Genomic DNA, 26,364 nt, shown 5'->3' with positions numbered 1-26,364 from the left:
GCTTCTTGAAAGGTGGCGGGCTTTTACATGAAACACACGTGATTGTGAAAGTAAATAGAAGCAATGAATAGACCCTATATACTGCAAAAACAGACCATTTACCGCAGACGATTTGGAAAAAATCCTTAGCTTAGGATCGTCAGAGCTGTTTTTACAATTTCCAACGGGAGATTAAATGGGAACCACGCGAGACATTTAGAACAGACGATTCGCCGTTACCAGGGTTAGCGGCGAATCGTCTAAAAGGAACAGAAACACAACCATCACCATTGCCATTAATCCAACCATCATCATTGCCATTAATCCAACCATCAACACTACCGTAGTTCTTCTTATCGCGCACGCTATAGCCAATACTACTCAACAATTTGCTAGGATCTACAGATCGAGGCCTATGGAAGATACGAGGATTATTAGTGTTAGTCTGCGTATCGTCATCAATTTTTGTCTGTGTCTCACAAGGGTTGCCAGTGGTACTCTCAGTCTCCGCATAATAATAACTGTCCTGGACCTGGTTCTCACCAGCTCTATAATGATCCGCCAAAACTCTCCGATAATTACTTTAGCAACTCGGACATATGGAATTCACTTAAGACTAATGAGGCCACCGCCAATGATGACAAGGATGAGATAGAGGATTACGATGCTGACAGCACTATTGATAATAGCATTCCCGAGGTTAGATACGACCCCGACCACAATTACACGGATGTTCACTGCAACGACGAGGCCGACCCTGGTACGCCCCTCCCCGCCGATGTCGGTAATGACTATGATTTCCTACAGGACTACAACGATGATACTACCACTAAGGTTGATAAGCCTTGCTGTATTCACGATACCTGCTCTAAGGCGGAGGATAATAAACCGTTCGATACTGATTTCTCACATGCCTACTTGGATGATACTAGCTCTAAGCCTAGCTGTACTCACGAAGCCCCCCCTAAGCGCGATAAGCTGATCGATGTTCTCGGTAGTCTCTTCGACCAAAGAACCGATATAAGCGTGAAGATAGAGGGCGATAACACTGCCCTTGATTCCGTAGTTTTTAGTTTAGGATCGCAGTCTCGGCTCTCGGGAACTGCACCGATAGATATCTAGGGATGGAAATCCTCGATATCACCTCTTGTAAAGGTGAAATCGAAACTAAAGGCTCGTAACCTCTCATTAAAGGCCTTGCGCTCTTGTTCAAAGGCCGAGCGCTCTCGATAAATGTCCATACGCTGCTTTTCGCATTGCGCCTGGAAGGCCCAACGCTCATCATCTAAGGCTGGCTTTTCGCGTTCTTCTTTCAAGGCCTGTATCTCTTGTTCCAAGGCCCGTATTCGCTCAGAGGCATTCTCACGCTCTTGCTCCAAGGACTTTCGGTATTTCTCACGCTCTTCCTCCAATACCTGTGCAATACGCTCTCGTAGCATATTGTCGATCGTTTTCCGAACGGCAGGGCTAATCTCGCCTTCCAGGTCCATCCGACCTTGTGCACTTGCACAGGGCTTGTCTTCCGGTGGAGTCAAGAGAGTGGGTTGTTGAGGGCTGGAAGGGGCTTGGCTCGTTACTGACGAACCGGGGGTTTTCTCTAAAGAGACGGGTATCGACGGCTTGTCCGGTCTCGTCACTGACTTTTCAGAGACCTTCAAGGGTGCGGTGTCCACCCATCTACCGGGAAGGACGGAAAGATCTATATTCTTTTTTCTGTCAGACAGTTGCAGAACCAGAACCAGAATCAGATGTTGCAGTACCCAAAGAACCTTACAATGAATCAGATGTTGCAGTACCCAAAGAACCTGAATCAAATGTTGCAGTACCCGAACAAGCCTGGTACCTGTCATCTTGGGTCATCATTGCCTTGGGGTTTGTGACGGGTGTATGTCTGGCTTACTTGTTACACAGGCATGATAGTGGTAGTAATGGAAATGGTAACGGAAATGATAGCGGGATCGGTAACGGAGGTAATAACGGGATTGGTAATGAGAGTAATAGCGGTGGTGATAGCCGGGATTGGCAGTTCTTTGCCCGGTGTACTTCATCAGATTGTCGATGTCATTAGCAATGACATAAGCAGTAACAAGAGTCCTGAGATTTTACCTGTCGATATCGGTAACGAAAGGATACCATTCGAGGATTTAGACAGATTTAGCTTCAAATTATGGATAATTCAGTGGGTCAGTTTGATATGTGGTCGCGTATTGGCCAATCGATACCGACAAGTAGAGGATGGGGGAAGACAAGTAGAGGATATGGGAGGACAAGTAGAGGATATGGGAGGACAAGTAGAGGATAGGAGAGCTCAGATGGAGACAGGAACTCAGATCGAGACGGGAACTCAGATCGAGACGGGAACTCAGATCGAGATGGGGGCTCAGACAAATGGAGTAGAGCTAGTGCACATGGGAACTCAGACCTCGCAAGTGCATGCGGAAACTCAGATCGAGGTAGGAACTCAGACTGAGATGAATATTCTGATCGAGCAAATGTATTTGAGCGATAACCCGGAAATAAGAACAGATATTCACAACTTCGCTAGTACGATTATGGGGGTGTTTTCACATTCCGGCTCATTCGATTACGAACAATTCATCCTATTAACCTTATGTATATATAGTTTATTACTGCCTGTGATCGCGAACGATGGCGTGCCCTACTTATTGAACATGCTTCGTTCATTAACTGAAAGCATGATTCCACCAGCAACTTCTCCAGAGACCTATTCAGAATTGTCATCTTCGACGTCAGCGTCGAGTATCGCATCGATTAGTCAATACGTGAGTATTCATGATTGTGCCGCTTATGACCATACAGATAGTAGTAGTGTCGAATCACCAACACGTCTCAACCTGGGAATACCACAGGATAATCCGGAGATTACGCCTAACGAGGAGAGCTTGCCTAACGATGATATCACGCCTCTCGAGGAGAGCTTGCCTAACGATGATATTACGAATATTCTTAGGAGAACCCTTATGTTTTCATAAGGCTCCGACCTTCGAATCCCGAATGGTACAAAGAACAGATAATACGGACACAAGAAAGTAATTAAGATGAGACGAATGATGATTAACTGTATATGGATTAGAGCTCCACCTACTTAAAAGTAGGCCTCTTATCAGCAATAGCACCAGGGCTACTATTAGAGATAGAGAGGTTCAAATCCTCTTCGCTGAATTCAATAAAACCAAAAAGGAGGGGGGATTCATTAAGCCCCCATCCCGAAGTGCTGTAGGCTTGGGCCAGCATGCACCTATCCATTCTTTCTGCACAGTCAAAGGGATCTATGGGTATTCTTCCTTTCACCCGTACAAGTTACTTTCCATCCTATTTCTTGGGTTCCTATTCGTGCTTTGAGTAGTTTCGTCTATCCGCCTCTCCAGACACAGTATCTTAAGTACCGATGATGGTGACCACATCTGCTGGCATGTGATTTTTGAACGTAAAGTCGAGTCCTTGTAAATAGGCGGAGCCAGGTGCTCTTATTTTACAACGATAGGGACGATTGGTTCCATTACTGACTGGGAACACACCAGATTCTCCTTTAGGTGCTTCAGCTGCGGTATGGATAGAAAGAGCTGGTACAAAAAACCCTTCTGTATAAGGTTTGAAATGGTGAATTGGAGATTCCATGGATTGTTTCATTTAAGGTCATGATGAAGGACATGGCTTACGATCATCGGCTTTAATCGTGCCGCTGAGCATTTAATTGAGACGTTGTACAATGATTCAAATACTTTATCACGTCTCTTCAATACGAATACAATAACGATCGTAGCAATCTCCCCTGGTACCCACTGGTACGTCGGAATCCGATTAGTCATGAACATCGTGAGGTGCTGCTTTTCGCAAATCCCAGCATACTCCCGGTTGGGATAGGTAGGCCCCTTCGTCGGGCTTTCCCCCCCTGGGAACCGTACGTGAAAGTTTCCCTTCATACGGCTCGAATGCATTCCCAGAGGCCCGCCCCTGTAACGCGTCTGCAGGCGCTTGGGGATGAAGGGCATTCCTGGTTCATGCGTGAGCGTCCATAGCACCAGATTTTGGATTGATTGGCGGGGATCCGGCTCATTTTCCGCCAGCACAAACAGCAAAAAGATTTTTGCTTGCCTCAGGCCACTTACCGCGTGGCCCGCAGCGGAGAGCAACCGTGACCAGTGGAGTCGGAACGCGCGCTACATCCGCAGCAAAAGGGATGTAGTTCCGACGCGTAGGTTGAGGGCTCGTGCTAGGCTGGCCAGGACTAGTTACTAGTCCGCGGAGCCTGTAGGAATTTCTTTCCAGATCTCCATACTTCCGTACCGTCACAATTTTACGAAAGGCAGGTTGTTCACCTTAGAGCGCTGCTTCGCCCGATTAAACTCTGTGCTTAAAGCCTTTATGCCTCCCTCTTTGCTTTAATCGATTTGTGCCACTTTACCCAAGTGGGCCACCCTTCAATTCAATTCGATTCAAAAGGTGCGGGTCACGTACTCTTATCCGAGCAGGCTCGGCCCTTGCTTTTCGGGTCTTTCTCCACCCATACCTCGTTACATGCCTAGCCCTTACGGACGCACAGATGAATATGGGCTTACCATGTTCCATCAATGGCATCTAACCTATGCCGATTTCGGCGGACTGTGCTCTACCCCGGTGAACCCATGCGGTTTCGACGTGCCCAGAGGCCAAAGGCGAATCCGTTCACGGTCCGTCAGACTAACCAGTCGAAGGTGGCCCTAGCCTTGCCTCGGTCATGCTTTACTGGGCTTATACACATTTGCTTACGCTGCCCCCTCTTTAGCTCACCCTAGCCCCCATCTTGAGGGACGTTGTCCTCAAGGCTTCACACCAAGTCTTTACAGTCAAAGCGTGCTTGAGCAGGGTCAGGCAGAACCGTTGCCCGATGGGAACCTCCCCCATATTGCTATCGATGTCTTCATGTCGCACAGCCTCTTAACATTACACCACTGAATCCCCGATCCAAAGCTTACTATGCAGTGACGGTACCGATATCCACTAATCGTTATTTCCAGATACGGTTGTTGGTTGGCGTTTCCTCCGATTCGTCAATACGAGAAGCAAATTATTGTGTGAATGGAAAAGTGTCTCCACTCAAGCCCAGAGGCAGATCTTATGCCACTCCACCTGGTCATATATAACTGGCATGCATCCTAGCTCCCGAGACCCTTTCATAGGATTCCAAAGGTTTTTCTCGCTCTTCAAAAGCCCACGGAGACAGAGTTGATGCTCCCACATCCATGGCATAAATAGTTAAAGCAGGTAAATGATTTGGGATTCGAGTTGTTTCACGAAATAACACTCATATATATTGAGCTCATAACGGTACCTCGCAATTGCAAGGTCTCTCTACAGCTGAAGGATAAGCGTGTTCTTAGGCCATCATGGGAACGTAGATAGGGTTGAAAGTTACTCGATGCCAGCTGCTGCTGTGTCGCACACGTTCGCTCGCGTCACATACACAAGTGCTCTCTGAACCGTGCGGGATGGTCACCCATCACACGGCTCTCCAACTTGAGTTACCTTAAAAAAAAGGGGTTAAATTCTGGCGTTATCATGGTTTAGTTTCCGCCTCGCCGAAGAACTCCCATCCATGAGCATTTAGGTGACATCAGGACTAGAGCCTTCGTTTGTGAAGTCAACGGAGCAGCGAACGTGGGTCGAAGGCCCGAAGGGCTAGGGAGAGTGCGGGGCGCGGCAAGCGCTCCTTTACCTCGCAAACAGAATTAGGGGATAAAGCGCTGAGTCGTGCTCTGGCCAGGACGGAAGGACCCTGGAAGTCGTGCATTCTGGCAACATCTTCGAAGGGTTGACTGGCCAATTCCCTATCTGGGTGTTCTGACTGGCACAAACTCTGCCCGGCACTGCTCAAGTGTGCGGCGTCGGTCTGTCCGCCGATTTAGGCCCCTTCCCTTCTGCGACACTAGCAGCACCCTATGCTTACACGGTTCCCGAAGCGGAAGGTAGGCAGGTACTACGAGCCCTCTGTCCCACACATCTATCCGGAAGTGTGGTTCACCGGTTTCACCGAATGCTCCTATCTCTCGGCAAAGGTCGTGTGAGTGTGCAGTTACGCTTCAGATGTTTGCTATACCCATATCGAATCCCAGTTTCCCTTATCCCCGGTGCACTCGCTTTGGATCTTCAACACACAAGGAGAGACGCGGTAGGGAGAAAGCCCTAGCTGCCCAACACGTCCGGCTGATCGTTCCGCTGGCATCTCGCATTCACGATACTCCCCATTCAACTGCCACTTAAGGGTGTAGTTGGAGATACGCCAAGAGTTGGCTATTCCCGGTTATCTCCTTTTACGACATGCTGTTGCCGTCGTCATATCCTATACGTCGATTAGTAATACCCGCTCCTAGTGGGTTTTTGCAGTACCCACCTCCAAGGAGGACTTCATTCGGTGACTTCACGGTCGCCCTCCAAACGATCAGAATGAGGTAAAGCTTAGAGATACGTTTTATACTCGATTAATTTTTCCGTGCCCCTAGTTGGGTAGGCGCCGGTCCTTCGTTGGCCGGATCCCCCCAACGGAACCGTACGTGCAAGTCTCCCCGCATACGGCTCGCGCCATTTCTTACGGGGCGGCCCGGCATTCATTCGCTGGTGAAACGTATCTCGTTTGGTAGCTTATGTGCGTACGATTGCTGCCCCTTTGTTTCGTAACTCCCTTCCAGGGTCCCCCCGTTAAAGAGGATACTTTCCCCCGGAGGGAGGAGGAAAGCAAATTATCCTCCCTGTAGGCAGCGCCGTCTGTCGTACCGTAAACCCGCCAAGGCCCTGGCCTCGGGCCCGGCCCGTAGGTCTAGCCGCGGTAAGGCCGGCTCCTCATTCTCACTCCTTTCTCCAGCTTGAACAGAAGAAATCGGCCTCTCCATTCCCGTCAAATGACCCGGCCTTCCCGGCTCGACCGCTTGCCTGGTTACGCTTCCGTAGCTTCGTCGGTTCCCGTCCCGGGTTGCTTTTCTTGTACGCTTTCGGTTCAGCTAGCGGGCCTACCACGCCTCGCGCCTGCGTCTTTGCCAGACAGTATTTGCCAGTAGTGCCATCCCACCCGACCTGAGGATTTGGTCTGTCCCTTGCGGTTAGCCTACCCATCCCAACATGAAACAAGTGTAGGTTGAAACGGAACCCCGGGCCGGTTACACGTTCCACTGTGCCGAAATGCGGAGGGTGCTGGTCGTGATAGTCACCCCGCGGGGTATGCGCGTGCGCTCTTGACGGGCACTCCAGGACCCGCCAACGCGTTCTTGTTTCCGAGAAACCCCGGTGGTTGGCTCGTGAGATAACCAAAGGAAGTAGAGGACTAAGGTTCTCCCTATCATTTATGCTGACCTCTGATATAGATAACGAGGCCACCTTCACGACCTTCTCCCTTCCTTCCCTTAGGCGGTTCGCCCCACTTGAGTTGCTCGACAAACCGACTCGGTGCTTACGACGCGGAAGTTGCCTTCACGCGCCACCCGTGCCAGGGAACAAGCGGAGCATCGCTAACGGCGTGGGATATGCCGACTCGGCGCCAGCAGCTTCATGCCGCACTGGAGTAATCCAATATGCGGTTCCGCACGTTCTACCGCTTCTCCATTCGTTTCCGATACTGATCGTGAAACACCATGAGCAGCAAGGTGTTAAGGTCCAGGATTCGAAGTGAAATTCTTGATTTGCCTGTTAGACGCCGTATTGAACCATTCTTGCTTGTTCCTCCCACCAGCCCACGACCGGACTCGAACCGGTTAGTTTCCCGGTACATAGGAATGCTCTATCCTTTGAGCTACGTGAGCCAAAATAGCCGCTGCTGTTTCTATTACTAAAAAACAAAATTGCTGATCGTCGTGTAACCCCGAGAAATCCGCATTCCAAATTGGGGAAAGGGAATGTTCCTAGGGCCCAATAGGCGAACAAGTGCAGTGCTTCGTGGCATCATGTCACGAGTAACTCCGTAAAGAGTGGCTCAAGCAGTAAGCTACCAAAGGGCCGCTGTAACGATCCTAACGGTTCTTTTTGGGCTCTACCTAGGGTTGGGTTGGAAAACCCGCCATCTCCGGGTTCGATTAGCCTTTTACTCCTAACCACAAGCAAGTTGTCTCCATATAATGCCATACATGTGGGTTCGGTCCGTTCCACCTTCTTATCAACCTGCTCATGGCACCCGGTCTCGGGTCTTTTTAAAAGAACTTCCCATGGTTTACAATTTGCTTTCACTATGCCTACTCGGAATCAATTAAGCTTGCTATTGCAAAAAACGCCGGTACACTGTGACCCCGATGGCGCCAATTGCTTGTGGTATACAGAGAACTTTTCGAGATTGCCCGACCCGACGAGGTACTTTGTTCTTGGAAGTGGGGAAACCCAGCAAAGTGGCTGGTTCACCCCAAAGCTACTTCTATGGCGAGTAAGGCGAACTCTCCACCAAATGGCACGTTGCATTTATTTAGATGTGAAGAATTACGGTTCCGTAACCGGTGAGATGTTGAAGGGTTTAACCACTTTGTTTTTCAATTTTCGTAAAACGAACTACTGTTTGAAAGTGGATAAATCAGCTGATTTTATCAGTAAAATCTTAATTAGATTGTCCAAGGAACGTGCCAAGCGCCAATCTGTTGAGGACCAGACGCAGACGGACGACCCTTTGTTTTTACGTGATACCGATACCACCCTAATACGTGATAAACCCTTAAATAACACCCCTAAATCTACTTTATTAGACCCTGGCTTACCTGACTCCATCCATCCTGTTTCTATTTCATCTTCGCCTTTGGAAAATGTGTCTTTGCCTGCTGAGGGTCAATCGCCCTCAGCCCCCCTTAAAGCTAATGGTAATGGAGAGAAAGCTAATGGAGAGAAAGCTGATGGTAATGGAGAGATCATTCGTAAAGCCGAGGACTTAGCTCGTAAAGAATCAGTTTCCACCGTTGTTCTACCTCCGCCAAGTATGCAATCAAACCGTAAGCCTGATACAGCCTTATCTTCAAGTGCGCACCCAGCATCAAACACTGTCTTGGATTTCTTCAAATCCCTGTGGAAGGAGTTTCCTACTATCCCGGTCGGTTTATTGCGAGGTTTACTTCCCTTACCTGTTATCCTATCTCTGGGAGTGGGAACAATCGGTGGTTTGTCTTCCAACGTTAAAGAAGTAGTGAGATTAGATGATAGGCCGATGATCATCTTAACCTTGATGGCAGCTTTAGTAGTCTCGTATGCCTTGAATTCTAGAGAGAATCGCACGGTAATATCAAAAGCCTTTTTACAGGTGATGGTAATATTCCTTTCGATCCATTACCTACTCGATATTTTTGGTATCAAGGTTGGGTTGGCCCCGACGCTTGATAAAAACGATGAGAGAAACCCCGCAGCTGACCTCGCAGTTGGGTCCGATGAGATAGACTCTATCGAAGCTGCTGCTGCTGCGTCAGACGGTCCCTTGACACAACCCAATGCTGATACGGTACAACCTAATGCTGATACGGTACAACCCAATGGTGATACGGCATGGTATTCTAGTAGAAAGTTTTGGGGGTGTGTATTATTTGTAGGACTAACGGTAGTAGCGGCTGTTTACTATTTCAAAGGATTCGCGCCCATCTCTCCTGACGATATGAACTCGTTTACAACCGTGGGGATTGACAGTGTTAGCTCTGAACAAGTATCATTAGGTCAGACCGTGTCAGAAAGGGTGAATTCGGCAGCATTTAGGGCTGAACTTCAAAATAGAACCTTAGAGGAAATACTGTCTGATATAGCAGCAGCGGGAGATGTAGCCCGGCTACAGCTAGAACAAATGACGGGAGTTACGCAAGATTTCATTCAACTGCATAGTAGGGTTGATAATAGAAATGATAGGATGACAGTCCTGCTCAAGGGTATAGTGTACCTTGTCAGTCTAAGGTGGGTATTTTCTCGACTTCGACATAATTCAGCACCAGCTGAAGATTTAGCACCTGCTGAAGCACCTGTTGTAGGATCTGATGTGGTCAATGAGTTTATGTCGTTAGAAAGGCCCTTTTCGTTTGATTCTGCAATATCTATTCAGAATTTCACTACCGAAGCAGTAGCGTCAGCCATGGACGTGGCTCAGACCGACGAAGCAGCAGTCGTGGACGTGGCTCAGACCGAAGCAGCAGCCACCTACGAAATATCTACTCAGACCAATGATTTGTTTATGGATCGAGCCTATACCGTATTACGGCCAGCAATTGATTCAATGGGTGAAACCCGTTTATTAGCGAGATTACGCCGTATAATCGATATAATTGGTGGATCATTGTCATCGAGTGATGATGATGAGGATGGAGTAGGCTATGTCTCTGCGGAGACCTCTACTCAGGAGCTCGCTACAGGAACATCTACGGAGCTCCCTACGGAACTCCCTACAGGAACATCTACGGAGCTCCCTACAGGAGGAATATCTACGGTAACAGAATTGCCATCAACTAGTACAAACCCCGGGCCATCAACTAGTACAAACCCGGGTGGGTTAGAATTGCCATCAACTAGTACAAACCCCTTATCGGGTAGGTTAGAATCTTCAGCTGAAGCTGACTATACCCCGCTAGACGGTGACTTTATTAGAGTGGTAGACAATCCTACTTACCAGCCTACATCCTCATTAGATACCGGCAGCCCCTCTTCACCCCTTCCTGTCGACGACAATGGAAACCCATTCCATCGACACCAACTATATTGTGTAAAAAGAGTCTTTTTATACTTGTGTGAATTGCTAGAACAACTGTGAATTGATAGAACAATGAATATTATTACTAGTACTATGAAGCGCTATGCGGTTATCCGCTGGCCATTCTATGATTATCGTGAAAGACAGAGAGCTCCACCTGTCTAGGCTAGGTAATCCCAGCTATAGCTATAAGGGAGGGATACCGGTTCGGTTACCATGTTTCAACAGCTCTTCTCTGATAAAGTGTCTCGGCAGCTCTCGGAAGGGAAGGGAAGGGAAGGGAAGGGAAGAGAAGACCTTCCGGCTGCCGCCTTATCGCATTCCACAATGAGTAGGTGGCTGCCGACCGGACACGTAGTTTACACGTTTTCGATGGCGCCTCGTACTTTGTGGCCTACCGGAGCGACAATTTGACCATCAGATGATTCATATATCGTGGTGAATGATTACACCCCTTCGGCCCTACCGCATAATTGCCATGGTTCAGATTGTAGCGGTAGCCCTGGCAAGGCAACTCTTGAAGAGAGCATTAGATGAACTAGCTGCCGTTCCGTTGTCCACAGATGAACTAACTGGACACGGCCTTATCGCATTCAACAATTTGACTGTCAGATGACTAATCTATCGTGGTGAATGATTACACCCCTTCGGCCCTACCTTTAAGTGGTATAATTGCCATGGTTCAGATTTACCCGGCAGCCCAATCCAGGCTAAGCACTAATCTTCCCTTTCCTTCCCTGGTGGTTCGCGTGCTAATGGATGGTGCATAAGATCCGGCAGCCTACCGGGTGCCACTTTGTCCCTATCTATCTTTCCGTCTTCTTTCTTACCTTTCATCTCATCTACACGGTTACTTGGCTTCGAACCTTTGTCGGCACTTTGACGGATCTCGCCCTGTGTCCTTTGCTCCGTAGGCATTGAAGCCATGGTTTCGCTCTTGCCCTCGTTCCCTTGGTCCTCTTTCAAGGCACTCGAAGGTAGGTTTTGTATCCTTTGTTCTAAAGCTCGAAACCGTTCAAAGAACATCTCACGTTCGACTCGTAGTTGTTCAAAGAGCATCTTACGTTGTTCCTCGAGCACCTCACGTTCGACTCGTAGTTGTTCCTCGAGCACCTCACGCGCAGAACGTTCGATTAAGAGTTGTTCCTTGAGCTTCGTAACTGTAGAATGGAGCCCGGCTACATCTGATTGGTCGGACTTGGAATGGTTAGACCATGACTGCGGCATGGCGGGCGACTGCGGTATGGCTGGCTTGGATTCTGACTGCGGTATGGCTGGCTTGGATTCTGACTGCGGTATGGCAGGCAATTGGGCGGGCGACTGCGGTATGGCAGGCAATTGGTTGGATGAAAGGCCTATTTGTGATTTCGGTTTCTCTTGTCTCGTCACTGATGAATCAGATATCTTTAAGGGTAAGGTACCAACCCATCTATTGTTCTTATCAATCACGAGGTTTCTTTTTGTTGAAGGATCAATGCCTAGATTTAACATAATTGATGAACGATAAATATTGAGTTTCGACCAATTAATCTTGAAATTAGACTCTACAGTAGTTTTGATAACTCGACCCATATTCCTATACTGTTCTATGAACCATGAAAGGTCTACCTTGCCCCTGGCTAAGCCTTTGTTACGGATTATGTTCTTAGAATCATCTAAGACCAGCGCATAGCATTTAGGTGCTAAGAAGTATCCCTCTACAACCTTATGCTCTAGTTTGAGTTTTCCTAGTTCATAGGAAGACACTTCCGAGTCTGGAAGTGGTTTGTCCAAAGCCACCGAATCAGTGTCGGTATAATGACATCCCGGTTTTGATATGTAAGGATACATGTGTATCCGAGCATATGCGGTGATTGCAGCCGACATCTGCACCGCGGATGAGCTATTATTATCGAGCATGTTCTTCCTGTGTAACAAGGATGTATTAATAGGATGACCACTCATTCTTTGCAGCATGCCCGTGTAACTTACAACGTAGTGGGTTTCATTCACCGGTGAAATCTCACTGAATTGATAAATTGACATTAATTGTTCAAGTTTTTCACGATCACAAATCTCTGTGATGTTGCATTCTGGTTTGATGCCGAACCTCCCGTACAGTGAGTTCATAGTCAATTTATGAAGGGAAGACATAACCTGGTCTCCTTTCTGTTTAGCTACCAACCTTTCCTCATAGATTTCCCTTACGAATTCAGAGAAAGGACTTTCTATCTTATCGAAGAGAAACCCGTGCCTAATTTCCACCTTATAACCTATCTTGACCGCTAGTTTTAACTCCTCCGTAAAGTAAACACCCGTAAAGGTCCCTACCGGGAACAGCAGAGTTCCAGTTTTTGGATCTTTGTAGGGAAGCAACGGCACTTCGATGGAATCAGGGCACGTCACTTTAGCTTCCACAAAGCCAAATAGCTGCTCCAGATCGCGGCCCTTTAAGTTACCATTCCATACTGGTTTTCCGCCTGGCATTGGCTTTGTCATTGCGTAGGGATATAATGAGTTGACATCGTAGTAGAATAACCCTTTCCCGTGGGGTATGTACACGTCAGTATGACCACCGTAATATCCTCGCCGAATGAAGGCTGCTCTATTTGGTTGTGGACGATATATAGGATTGGTACTAGGATAGTAGTGAGTACGGTAGATTTTCATAGCCATCGACGATACGGTCAGGCTATTTGTTATATCCACCATATATCGATTCCAATATTTCTCTTGTGCTTTCCTAAGCACTCCCGCCAGAATTAGGATATCCTGCTCCAGATACTTGATCAATTCCTCTTTTTTATCTGAAATATTGAACTCATTCAGTTCGTCGTAAGGGATTGATCCCTTGCAGCCCAACTCAGGGCACATTGTCTCTACTCTTATAGGCTTTTTCGGTATCCTTAAGTTCGTCCTTGACCGTACTTTTGCCAGTTGCCTACATAACTTTCGGGAGGCTATAACGGAGGCCTTGTTAACCCACTGGCAAGTCCCCAATTTCAAGTTAAAAGATTTCTCAGAGACATGTTTCAAAAGAGTCGGGGCTACCTCTACCCAACATCTTTGTAACCCTATACAGTCTCTAACTATACTATACTAGATTGGTGCATTGGCATCCTACCGGGACTGGCTATGCAACTGATATTACTAAACCCGTCTAAAATTGGCATTACTAACTCTCTTTTTACTACACTTTCGTTCTTCTTTCCCTATTCATAATCTTTATGGTATAGATGAAATACTCGTCCTCGCCATTCATCTGAATTAACCTTGGAGTACACAACTGAATTAGAAAAATCTGTGTCATGCATTGGTAGTAACAATTGGTAGTAATAACAGCTTGACCTTCTCGAGGTCCCGTGGTACAATTTTCTTTCCACGGAACCTGGACTTCTGATCCGGTCCACGGAAGAGGGAGGAAATAGGATGCAGGACTTGACTTAGTCGCTCGTCACGGAACAAGCTAACTAAGCCAGAATCACCGAGACAAGTAACCTCTTTTCTTTTTCGTATATATCCCTGGTTTCCTTTCTCACTGCTACTTCAGCATCATCGCTACTAGCGGGCCTCAAGCAGTCATCGGATCCTATCCCATAAAGATACGTATCCTTACTCACTTACTTATTAGGTAGTTAGGTAGGTTACCGAATCTTTCTCAGGCAGCCTCGTTGGAACGAAAGAAAGAACGAAAGTCAGATATCGAAGCTGTCTTCATTTCAAAATGGATTCCTTATCGAAGGGTAATTAATGATATGGATAAGCCTATACCAACTCGTCAATCTCCTCTATATTTGACCCGTTTCATATTACTCAAATGAAAACAAGAGACTCATTAGCGAATCTACCCAGCAATTTGATAGATTTTCCATTTCTCTATCCGTGCTACTTATTAATAATACTGAGGTTTGGGAAATGAAGGGGGCATAAAAGCAAAGATTTGGAAATGACAGGGCTCCGTCTCCATGAGATACTTCACGATGTCCACCCTCCCGCTCCTCTTTATGGGCTCTCCGTACCCGCCCAAGCCCACCCCAATAACCACCCTTCCTTGGGATCTTCTCTTCGTCACTATGTCCCGGTACCCCTGGGACCTGTAAGAGTCCTCAAATGCGTCCCCAAAAGAGCAGTAAGATACCGGTTCTGTCCCTTGCGTCTCCGCGCACATACGATTCGTATAACGACCCGCTTAAGGGCACCTTCCTCGCTCCCAAGGGCATCTCTTGGCCCGGGCAATATATCACCTTGGCGAACAACCATTCCAACACCCCCGAGGAGTCTAGCCCGCCTCCGCTCAGCTCATTGATAGCCTCCACACACTGCCCTATCCGGGACTGCTCGGCCGGCATCGCCAATGCCCAGTTAACCAGCCCGCTAGCGTCCTCCTTAAGCTTCTCTAGGAGAAGCGGGTCTCGCCGCGCGGCGGCCTTCGGCGTCAGCAGGTACAGCATGCGCCGCCTAAAGCCGCTGGTCCGGTCTTGCACACTCCACTTCGCGTTGGAGGTAACTAGGAGGAGGGCCCGGATAGCTAGAGAGAAGATCCCCCCGTTCTTGATCTCGACAGTCACCTTATCCCCCGAGATCCGTTTTTTTAGGATCGAGCATATCGCGTCGTTTACCTTGAGTGGTATATCCGGCAGCGTGATAAGCACCTTGTCCTGGATCGCCCTCATCTCAAAGCGGTTTGCTAGCCGTAGCACATCCAACGCGCAAGATGCCTCCCCTATGATGTGCTCCAACAGCTGCACCATCGTGGATTTCCCCGTGGCCCCTGGGCCCCGAAGGTACAGGCAAAACTGCTCGCTGTTATCCTGAGTGAACAGCAAGCGCAGGAACGCCCGTAGAACATTGAGTTTCAACGGGTCTCCTGCTGTTAAGCTAAGTAAGAACTCCTTCTGTACCTTGGTGAGCTGTGTACACGGATTCAATGCGATCCCGCATTGATTAAAGGACCAAAGGCCCGGCCGCGGCGGCAACAGCTCCTTATCGTCACCCCGTACTACCAGGACCCCGTTGGTAAAATGCACCCCTTTCAGCGGCTGGGGTGTCTTGTATAGCCGCTGCCTCAGGTACTCTTCGATAAGCCGGCGGAACTGGAGGGTCCCCATCCTCTTTCTTAGGGGAGGCGTGTATCTGCCCCTCATCTGAGTGATCTCGGCCTCGATCGCATTCATGATCTCGTAACAGGATCCGTCGTGGGTCGACCAGTATCCGTTCTCGTACTTGTACCACTCTCTCTCGGGCAGCCTGAATATCCACTTGTCCTCGAATCGCTTAGCCACCGCAAATGTGTTGAATTTATTGTTTTTTTATTATTTATTTATTTTTGTTTTTTAAATGTGTTGAATTGAAAAAAATTGAGTAAATAGATCTGGATCAACAAACTGTTCCCCGGAATCCAGAGCGATCACCGTTCTTTCATCTCTTTAATTCCGCGGGGACACATGACCGGCCGGAACCGCCGGGACCTTCAGTCCCAATCTATTTACTCAATTTCCCTTTCCGCAGTTTATAGTCAGGTCAGCCGGGACTTGTGTCTCCAGGTCTAAACACTTGACGACTTCTCGGGCTAGGAACTGCCATGAATGCTGGAGACTGCCCTGGGTATAAAGCACCGAGGATAAGACACAGATTGTACCTTTTCTTTTAAAGGCCAAATGCTTCTCACTTTTGAGTATGTTCGATGACCTGAAGCGAGAGATCGACGATCTGGGATTGGCCTTGGAACAGGATAGCAAGCCCTCGGTTGACCCGGATTCTGCCATTCGACATGGTTCCTCAGGAAGCTCGCTTCGTAGCCACCATTCGACACGGCAAAGTCCTCAGGTACTGATTTGCCCTTCAGTCGACCAACCGAAAAGCGATAGCGAGCCATCGGAGAGATACGAACGGGAAGTTTTCATCGATAGCGTTCCATGAATTATCGTATATGAAATGAATTGAACACGAATGATCCATCACTCGCATTCTACTAGGTGCTTGAGCGGGGCAAAGTCTGCATGGAAGGCCAAGCCCGCGCCTCGGCCGATTCGTATTATAGGAATGATCTCTGTATAACACCCCTCCTTTCGGGAACGAAACTTAGGCGGATATAGATTAACGGTAGATTATCTGCCTTCCAAGCAGAGGATATGGGTTCGATTCCCGTTATCCGCAACTGACAGGTAGGGCAAGGGATGGCTACAGGTCATGGCTACGGGAAAACGGTGCCATTTATTTGAAAAATATCGTATATAGAACAAACACAAATTAAACCATGAACCGCAAAATCGTACACAACATGACGTTGGGACGGGTGAGTCTCACACACCCCAGGGTGGAGACGAATTTCTCCAGGGGCCCTGTCTCCCAAAAGCTGGCTATACTGGCGGTTGTTGGGGGCCCCACGTGGTTCAAGGTTTAACCACGGTTCAAGGTTTCTTTTTCCTGTCAATTTTACGGAAAACAGCGCCCAAGCACTATAAACTGCCATGAATGTCGGGAACACACACAAAAAACATAATAAAAGGGTTTATAGGTATCGGTCCTCGACCTCACTCAAGCTCGTATCAATCGATCGAATGAAGCATATTCGGAATAGAATGGTGAATTGTTCCTCGATAGCATTTCAACTATCGAAGAACAATCATTGCGCACCGGACAACGCTTGGAGGCAAGCGAAAGGGGCCCTTGTAAACTACGACTAACGTCTACTACCAGAATTCCGTTAGGAATTCTTAGTTGGAAACGTAGACGTTAGTCGTAGTTTCGGGGAACCAGTAGACGTTAGTCGTAGTCAAGGGCATTTATGCTAAGTAAACGGCCGTTCCGCCGGGACCTTTCGCTTAGCTCGATCCTTTACTAATTCCAAGGATTCCTCTCCCCAAACTGTAGGGCATTTCTGTCGTAGACTAACGTCTACGGGCTCGAATCCTCCTTCAGCAAATACTTGCAGATGGAGTTCCAACTCAAAGAGCCTTATGGCAGCTTGCGTTCAGTTGACGACCTTCAAACCAACTCGCTACACTTTGCGGCTGGCGTCTTCGTTCCAAATACCTACATGGTAATGAATGCCACCCAGTGAAGTATGACTCTCAAAGCTGATTATTATACTTTTGCAGGTAAACGCCCCGGTTAAGCGAGATATGAGCACTTCCGCAATTTGCTACGATCCGGAGTGGATTCTGCATGAGAAAGTGTCAATAGAATATATTTACGAATACTGCTGCCCGCTTACTCACGGATAAACACAAACGAATCCATACCGAAAGATACATATACACACGGAAACGGAAACGGACGATACGCCGAGGACGATTTGGGAGATTCTCATAACAATCGCGAAGAAAATGGCAAAAAGCTGGGAAAACGGACGATCGGACGATTCGCCGATACGCTTCCTCGCGATCTTATCTTCAAAGATCGCCCTTCGTTCATTAACATGGTTTCATACATCGGTTCACACGTTGGTTCATGTGCGAAAGAGATGAAAACTCTTTGGGCTTCATCGAAGGCTTCCTGTTGAAGGCTTCATCGGCACGTTTACTACAAAGAGCCTTGGCGTAGACTAACGTCTACGTTTCCAAACCTTTCTTTCTTCCTATCGGTTTACTCGGCTCTTTACTCCAGTCTTTTTGTTCCCCGAATTGACATGTCCATTCGGTAGACTTCGTCTACCTTTAAGGGATCTACGGATCTCGCTTGGCGAGTCAGTCTCTGTAGGGTGCGGTGCGAAACCCCGCTCTTGTCGCTAATGCCTTCCTTTGTGGAGTGCAAGAATTTCTGATGGTCTTCTTCTTTCGGAGGAACCCTCGGTACTCTTCTTCCGGGGAAGGCCCGTCTTCTTTCGGTTTGAATCCTCAGCTTTCTTCCAGAGCTTGAAGCCTTTCTTCTTCTCACAAGCAGAACGTTCGATTCTACGTTGTTCCTCGAGCCGTGCAGAACGTTCGATTCTACGTTGTTTTTCGAGCATCGTAACTGTAGAATGGAGCCGGCCTCATCTGATTGGTCGGGCTCGCCCTTGGTCAGGCTTGGACCCTGCCTGCTGCATGGAGGGCTCGAACTCTGACTGCGGCGTGGTGGGCTGCAGGTTGGATTCAAGGATTGCTCCAACGATTTGTGATTTCGGCCTATCTGGTCTTGTCACTGACGAATCAGAGACGAGAGAACGAGTGCCAAGTCATAAGCATATAATCGAAAAACAGACTAACAGACGAAGAAAGCAGGCAAGAACCGACAAAACTACGCGTGACCAGGCAAGCAGTCAAGCCTTCCCGGAAGGCCGGGTCATTCGACCGCATACTCCGTGAGAATGATTGGCTAACTAAACTAATATGATAACAGAAACTATATGGGACTTAAGTGATTCTGATCATGCCATTTACCCCGTTCCACCTAGCAGTGGCATAATTGGGCAAAAAGTGGCGTAATTGGATTCAGATTCATGTCCACCAGGCCAGGGTCGACTAATGGCTTGCTTGCTGCGTGAAGGGAAACCACCTAGAGGCAAGTGAGGTTGGTGCTTCTTCGCTAGCTGGCCAATCTCTAGCTGCCCAAAGCGACTTTCAGAATCCGCTTCAACACCGGCATCCCACCGAGTTCGGACGAAGTGTTTCCCGAAGGGAAACGGTTACCCATCAAAGACCTTTGAGCAGTCCTTTTAAAGCCTATCGACGTAATACGGGTAAGGTAAGGTCACCGGCATCACCTGATTTGACCACATTATGTCATCCCACATTCCGAGTGGAGTGCGCGAAATTCAAAGGTGGCGGGCCATTTATGCGGATTACCGATCCAGCCGATGCCTTCCAGGCGGGGTTGCAAGGGGCGCTGAGACCGGCTTTCGCTTGGTCAAAACGTTTCGTCCATGCGTTGTTTGGGCGTGCCTCGTAACTGCTGCCCTTTAAACTGCCATAAATATAAAGAAAGGTTCCTCGAAATAGGATGACTCAAAATATGCCTATCATAACTTTAACATCGGTGCAGATTCCTTATTTTCATTTAGCTGCCCCTACCAAGGCTTACGGGGGGGGGCTAGTTCGCGAAAACCATAGAAACAATGCAATAAGAAGAAATAGATTTAGTGCTCGTATGTGTGGGATGACCCGGTTTTACTGCTCTTCCCCCGATTCATCTGATTCGGGTTCCGGCACGTTGATAGAAAGATGGAGCGACCAGGTCGCTACGTTGAATTCAATCTCTTCTTCCCTAAAGGAAGGAGGGCTAGTTCGCGAAAACCATCTAACGGAGCTAAACCGTGTTGGCAGGGGCTTGTCCCGCGATGACATACCGGATATCGAGTGGGTCATCAGAGACGCGGCTCAAGCGAGAAGTTTACAGAATAATGGAGTAGATCGGGCCAGTCCACAGGTGCAACATGCGTTATCTAAGATAGAAGTAGCGCGGGATGCCGCGCATTTCCTAGAGGACGGCTCATCTATTCTTAGTAAGGATTCCCTAAAAAGAAATGTGCCGGGAGAAGGAGAGGCTCGTGCCGCAGAACTGCATAGGCTCTTAGAGGATCGGGTCATCCCGGCGGTAAGTGATGTAATTACCGCTTATGGGGATCTTATCGCAATTACGGCTACTGCGAATGAAGCTTCAACCTCAAACGGCTCGGATTCCGGGGATTCGATTAGCTCAGATTCGGATTCCGGAGGGGATGATTAGTGTAGTGGTATGGAGCGCACTAGAGAGGGTATGCCACGTTGCATCCAATAGTGAGGAAACGCAGAAATTGACCAAAAAACCGAGTTTGATCCTGGCTCAGAATGAACGCTAGCGATATGCTTAACACATGCAAGTCGAACGTTGTTTTCGCCCCGAGTCTATAGAACAGTTGAAAACAAAGTGGCGAACGGGTGCGTAACGCGTGGGAATCTGCCAAACAGTTTGGGCCGAATCCCAAAGAAACGAAAGCAAAAAAGCTTCGATAAAGCTAAAAAGCGCTGTTTGATGAGCCTGCGTAGTATTAGGTAGTTGGTTGGGTAAAGGCTGACCAAGCCGCAGATGCTTAGCTGATCTTTTCGGACGATCAGCCACACTGGGACTGAGACACGGCCCAGACTCCGTAGGGAGGCAGCAGTGGGGAATATTGGACAATGGGCGAAAGCCCGATCCAGCAATATCGCGTGAGTGAGTGAAAAACGTCGCTAACGCGAGGAAGGGCAATGCCGCTTGTAAAGCTCTTTCGTCGAGTGCGCGATTATGACAAGACTCGAAGAAGAAGCCCCGGCTAACTCCGTGCCAGCAGCCGCGGTAAGACGGGGGGGGCAAGTGTTATTCGGAATGACTGGGCGTAAAGGGCACGTAGGCAGTGAATCAGGTTGAAAGTCAAAGGCGCCAGCTCAACTGGCGGAATGCTTTCAAAACCAATTAACTCGAGTGGGATAGAGGGGAGTGGAATTTCGTGTGTAGGGATAAAATCCGGAGATATACGAAGGAACGCCGAAGTAGCGAAGGCAGCTTTCTGGGTCTCTACTGACGCTGGGGTGCGAAAGCTTGGGGAGCAAACAGGATTAGATACCCTGGTAGTCCATGCCGTAAACGATGAGTGTTCGTCCTTGGTCCGCGGATCGGGGGCCCAGCTAACGCGTTAAACACTCCGCCTGGGGAGTACGGTCGCAAGACTGAAACTCAAAGGAATTGACGGGGGCCTGCACAAGCGGTGGAGCATGTGGTTTAATTCGATACAACGCGCAAAACCTTACCAGCCCTTGACATATGAACACTTGACGTATGAACACTTGACATATGAACAAGTGTGCTTGTCCTTAACGGGATGAAACGAAAATTCATACAGGTGCTGCATGGCTGTCGTCAGCTCGTGTCGTGAGACGTTTTTGGTTAACTCCTATAACGAGCGAAACCCTCGTTTTGTGTTGCTAAGACATGCTGCTCCCAGAGGATCAATGTCATCATTCACCCTCGGCAAGCAGGAACATAGAACATGGGCTTCCGACGAACGCCGCACGGTTCCGACGAGCGAGCCGCCCGGTAATGGGTGGTAAGTGAGCCGGTACCTGCCCATGAATCTGCGTTCAGTCAGCGGCCGGGATTGATGACACTCCCTCTGTGCCGATGTTGCACTCACAAGAGACTGCCCGTAGTTCTACTATGGAGGAAGGTGGGGATGACGTCAAGTCCGCATGGCCCTTATGGGCTGGGCTACACACGTGCTACAATGGCAATTACAATAGGAAGCAGGGCCGTAAGGCGGAGCGAATCCAGAAAGATTGCCTCAGTTCGGATTGTTCTCTGCAACTCGAGAACATGAAGTTGGAATCGCTAGTAATCGCGGATCAGCATGCCGCGGTGAATATGTACCCGGGCCCCGTACACACCGCCCGTCACACCCTGGGAATTGGTTTCGCCCGAAGCATCGACCAGAGATCACCCATTACTAAAGTGTTCCATGCCTAGTTGAGTGTGGCCCATTTTGGTATTGGTGGTCTTCTTGGCGCATATCACGGTTGGGTCAGTGACTGGGGTGAAGTCGTAACATGGTAGTCGTAGGGGAACCTGTGGCTGGAGGGAATCTCAAAGGGAGGCGCCAGCGTCCTTTCATTAACTGTACTAACGTTGATAAAGTCAATTCGTTGGGTAAATGGCTTCCGCGGGTAAGCGCTATGCGCGAGGGGGAAGCGCTTCCCCGCGGAACCGGGATTGAAACCTACGACCAATCGGTTAACAGCCGACCGCTGAGCTACCGAAGAGAGATGCAGGGAATTTAGTCCCATATACATTCAAAGACTTTCGAGCCGCCTCATGACCTGTGAGACGTTAACTATTCGAAGACCCTTTGCTTTCTTCGAGATTTCATGAACCTCGCTAACTAAATTGGAGATGAGAAAAACGTATAGTCTAATCTCGATCGAAAGACAAAGCTTCCTTTCTTCGTCCTTGCCTAAGGTGATTAAGTAGGTACAATTGGTTCCAGGGCTAATACGTTACCTGCCGGGGAGGGGCTGGCAAAAGGAAGGGAAGGGCTGAAAGATTCGTTCTATTTACCCAATTTCCTAACACACTGCTTGCCAGTAAGGAGAGCGAGACAGACGAAGCTCTTAGGGAAGGGAAGGGAAGGGAAGGTCAAATTCCTACTTTCGGCAGTTCTACCATTCATACCCGTCTACCTGTCCATAGGAATTGTAGCCTACTTACTGGATCCGTCGAATAATAGATCGTTATTCGAGACAATTAGTAACATTATGCATAGTTTGGGCCGGCAGGAGAAGTATCGCATCCGTACGAGAAGGAGATACCACCTACAGAAGTATCACATCCCCCCTAACCAGCGGTATCGCCCTCTCAAGATTCCGGTGCAGCAGCAGGAGCAGCAGAAGGGGCCTGGTATGAAAAATACCTCAAGTTGGCAGCTGTGACAGTAGGTGTGGCAGTGGTACTGTACATCTCACATTGCAATTACGCTCCCATAGATCCATCGGATATGGAAAGATTCGGCTCCGAGGCAACCCACAGTATCAGCAACCTAGCCACTTCACAGAATGAACTCAACCTGGACCTTTCCAGTCGAGTCGAGCAGTTGAATGCGGTTACAGAATCGATTAATCTACATTACGTAGAGATTCTAGGATCCCTTAGAGAGGCTGGAGATGCGGCTAGGGAATGCATTGATAGATTAGGTGGCACGTCGGAAGTGCTAGAACGCATTCATGATAGGGCCGATGCCATTAATGAGAGGTCTGACGCTGTCATAAGAGGGATAGCCTTTCTGATGACTTGAAAAGGGATTTGAAATTTACCATTCCAAAGGGAATCCACCGAAAGGGAGAACATTAGAAATATCTTAGAGCAGTGTATGACTATGACTGGCGGGGCACCCCTGATCGATGTGGGAGATGTCCCAACCGTACCTCAGCCCCAAGATTCTTTACACCCCGAACCCAACGCTTCGGAGCTATCTAACATGGATGGGACTGCAAGAAACAGTGAAGGATTGAGATCAGGTTCGGGTTCTTCGGCAGGCAATCATACTGGTGTGGATTCGATCAGTGAAGCCTATGGAGGTTCTCCCCAGGCTCCCATACAAGCTGGAGATGCGGCGCTACTGAGATATTGGGTAACACGAGGAGGGAACAAGCTGGAGATGCGGCTGGGACAATCACTGGGATATTGGGTAACACGAGGGATGGTTTGATGGAACGCTTTCCTGCTCGGACCTCTCCTGCCCCGGTAGTTTATATCGTTACTTTCAAGTTTGTCTGGGATGCTCTCCGACAAGGACTTCAAAGATTAGGGGGTATTCCTCAGCACCGTAACCCTGAACCCAACGTTAACCCGTCTCCGCATGAGACTAACAGAGCACCTTCCTCCAGGACTGGGATAACCTCGACCCCGATCCCGACTTCCATAGATTCTTAGCGAATCCCATTGTGGATGGAGCCCCGATCCTATCCTTTTTAGTTTCACTGGTATATCCAGTGCTAGCCGCATATGGCTCAGTTTACGTCTCAAAGAAGCTCGACTATTCGAGATATGCGATTATAAAAAAATAGAAACTAAACCCGAAAGTCGCGTGGAAGTTACAGCCAGCGGTATTGGTCCGGATAAAGGGCCCAAATGGTAATTTCGTATATAGAAAGATCGTTGGCAATTCAATTGCCTTCGTCCCATGGCATGGCTCTCTGAGGAAGGGTGGCCGAGTGGTTTAAAGTGTAGCACTGGAAATGCTATGTAGACTCTTGTTTACCGAGGGTTCGAATCCCTCCCCTTCCTTGCCATGAATATAAAGAAAAAGAGGCCGGTTCCTCAGAAAACTTTGGAATAAAGAGATGGAAATAATACCTTTCATGGATGTCTTCGAGACAAATCTGCCCTGCACTCTCTTGAGTGACACTGAATTTGTCCAATTGAATCATACATATCAATATCGGGCTTATTCTTTATCAAACATGGTCAAAGACGCAAACACGTGGCACAACATTTTTAGAAACCACGTCTCTTCGGTTATTCCACCCGAGCATCAGTGGAACAAGGACCACGCAGCCTTATTCATACAGGTTTATGAATATCATCGGACTGCCAGAGGATTTTTCCTGGAACACGTGAAAGTACGTGATTGGATATTGGATGGAATAAATAATATTATTCCTTTAGTTCACCGGAAAGACGTACATATGCAAACCCAGAAACAGCAACTCCTTTGGGATCTCTTTCTGCATGGGGGACATGTAGACCACGGGTACGAACAATTATTTAATCATTTGAAAACATTACGTCAACAAATGGAAGATCATACCAGGCTATGTCAAAAGATGTTAGCAACCATTTCATCTTATTACTCTGGAATAGGTCTATGGTCAAACCCGATAGATCTAAATTGTTCCCCTACGGCTACGGAAGAATAAACAAAGAGGATGAACACCCAAAAGAGACATAGAATAAACTTTAGTATTTGGATCAGGGCTCCGCCTGCCCTGTTTGCGAAGTGGACAGAGAACAAATAGGTTGTACGGGATGGGGGCTTAATGAATCCCCCCTCCCACCGGAGGTATGGCTGAGCGGCTTAAGGCATTGGTTTGCTAAATCAACATACAAGAAGATTGTATCATGGGTTCGAATCCCATTTCCTCCTCTACAAATAATCGCGATTACCTGTTTGGTCAACTAGACATAGGTTGGCTCATAGGCCTGCCTTTAGGTTCCGAAAGGTGTCGAGATCTCACAAGTCAAAGCGGAGAAGTGGCGCTGCTGTCTCATACGCGTGTGGTTTTCCATGGGAAGTTACTGAAAAAAGACCCGAAACCGGGTGATCTAACGTAGGATTTACACTCCTCGAACCAACGAATCTGGTCACAAGAAACGAACGAAGCCCGAACCATACCTTCGGGACTGAACGACCCGAGGGACTAACTGCAGGGACTGCACTTCCCTTTGGGAAAGGGACTGCCAAGAATCTGGTAAAAGAGATCGAATGGTTCAGGGAACAATATAAAGATATAAATAGAAAAGAGTGCCGTAGTGTCACATCAAACTTTAGAGTCAGTTGGAAAGACCTCAATGTCTTCCAAAGCGACATGTTACTCAATCTAGGTATAGACCCCAATAGAAAGAGGGAAGCCGTGTATGACGAGAATGGGCTGTGGGTTGATACGTTGCCCTTCAAGAATAGCGCTGTGGTACGCGACAATTCTCTGCGGAACGAGTACCAGAAATCAGAGAAGGCGGATAAACCCCCAGATAGAAGTGCCCTTCCCCTGCAGTCCCAAACGTCAAGTTCCATGCCAAGGGTAGACCAATATGTTAGGGAATGCGAGAGAGAGATAAGCAATCTTGAGAAAAACTTATTGAAAGAAATAAAAGGTATAAAGATTTTAGAGTGTGGAGTTGTGTTTTGTTTGCTGGACTCGTGTTTGCAGCTTATTACTTTAAGGGAAGCGCGCCAATATCTCCTGACGACCTGGATAAGTTCAATACCGCTGTATCAGAAGGAATTGATAATATTTCGTCCGAACCTTAAACCAAGCCTTGTCAAATCAGACGAATTCTATATTGGAACGCATGAATAATATCAATTCAACCAATGAGGAGATTCTCTCTGAGATTGTGAATGCCGGCTCCAATTTTATGTCCTAAATTCATCAATTCTTTTCCCTTTCTCATGCGTGAAAACGAGCGAAAATGAACGAACAAATATTTCTAATGCAGAAGCAATGGAAGCTCGTAGAGAAACCTTAAATTATTGGCTTACCCAAAGAAGTACTGCAGCCTGTTTAGTCCTAATTCTT

At 48.1% G+C, this 26,364-nt stretch overlaps 2 non-coding genes and 2 pseudogenes across 2 annotated transcripts; all 4 read left to right on the top strand.

Moving 5' to 3' along the window:
- Positions 1–5,280: 5,280 nt before the first annotated feature.
- Positions 5,281–6,427, top strand: LOC147602527 (uncharacterized; annotated as a pseudogene).
- Positions 6,428–16,724: 10,297 nt separating this feature from the next.
- On the top strand, positions 16,725–16,795 carry TRNAG-UCC (transfer RNA glycine (anticodon UCC)). The gene has a single exon. It is a non-coding gene; the product is annotated as a tRNA-Gly (tRNA).
- Positions 16,796–20,365: 3,570 nt separating this feature from the next.
- Positions 20,366–22,149, top strand: LOC147602525 (18S ribosomal RNA; annotated as a pseudogene).
- A 2,116-nt stretch (positions 22,150–24,265) lies between these two features.
- TRNAS-GGA (transfer RNA serine (anticodon GGA)) lies at positions 24,266–24,352 on the top strand. The gene has a single exon. It is a non-coding gene; the product is annotated as a tRNA-Ser (tRNA).
- Positions 24,353–26,364: the final 2,012 nt, after the last annotated feature.

The sequence above is a fragment of the Cibotium barometz genome, unplaced genomic scaffold (assembly GCF_041138505.1).
Source record: "Cibotium barometz isolate CiBa-2024 unplaced genomic scaffold, ASM4113850v1 ctg539, whole genome shotgun sequence".
NCBI lineage: Eukaryota > Viridiplantae > Streptophyta > Polypodiopsida > Cyatheales > Cibotiaceae > Cibotium > Cibotium barometz.
Note: the sequence above shows the minus strand (reverse complement) of the source record. Positions and strands in the feature narration are given on the sequence as shown.